The sequence below is a fragment of the Bison bison genome, unplaced genomic scaffold, assembly GCF_000754665.1.
Source record: "Bison bison bison isolate TAMUID 2011002044 unplaced genomic scaffold, Bison_UMD1.0 scf7180017864371, whole genome shotgun sequence".
NCBI classification, from domain to species: domain Eukaryota; kingdom Metazoa; phylum Chordata; class Mammalia; order Artiodactyla; family Bovidae; genus Bison; species Bison bison.
Genome location: NW_011494943.1, coordinates 13,518,426 through 13,519,092, shown reverse-complemented (window position 1 = coordinate 13,519,092; position 667 = coordinate 13,518,426). Strand labels below are relative to the sequence as shown.

The 667-nt window shown below is 60.0% G+C and overlaps 1 protein-coding gene across 1 annotated transcript in view; it reads right to left on the bottom strand.

The window, feature by feature from the left end:
* Positions 1-667, bottom strand: part of METRNL (meteorin, glial cell differentiation regulator-like) — a 38,411-nt gene that overhangs the window by 13,400 nt on the left and 24,344 nt on the right. The gene's annotated exons all lie outside the window — the stretch shown is intronic.

Below are 667 nucleotides of genomic sequence, written 5' to 3'. Positions count from 1 at the left end.
AGTGTGTCAGAGTCAGAGGCTCCCAGCCAGCTCTGTGCTGGCGCCAGCATTCTCCAGGCCAACCCTCCCCCAGAGCTCGGATCTGCTGCACAGGGCCCAGTCTCAGCTCCACCAACCCCTGCTGCCGGGAGACCTTCTGTAGCCCGGAGGGCGGGTGACACCAGCCCAACCTCAGGAGCCCGGGACCTTCACTCTGGGATGGGTGGGAAGTAGAGAGAAAGGAGCAACGTAATTGCCAATTTCCACAAAGAACTGCGGGCTTCCCGGGTGGCTCAGCAGTAAAGAATCCGCCTGCAATGCAAGAGACCCGGGTTTGATCCCTGGGTGGGGAAGATCCCCTGGAGGAGGAAACAGCAACCCACTCCAGTATTCTTGCCGGGAAAATCCCACGGAGGAGCACGCACACTGGGTCTGGACATATCCAAGATGACCAGCAGCTGCCTTGCTGACGCACAACCCAGCACCCTGGCACAACCATGCCCTTCTCGGAAAAACCGTATTCACTCAAAATAACCCCATGACACCCCCACAGCATGAGGTGTCTGCCACGGGAGTCTTCCAACCAGAAGGCAGGGTTTTAGGGGCCCTGCAAGGTGGGACGCCCGGACACCCAGCCCCCAAGGGAGTCCCGGCCCACTGTTTTCGGAGAAGACGCCGCTAGCATCTC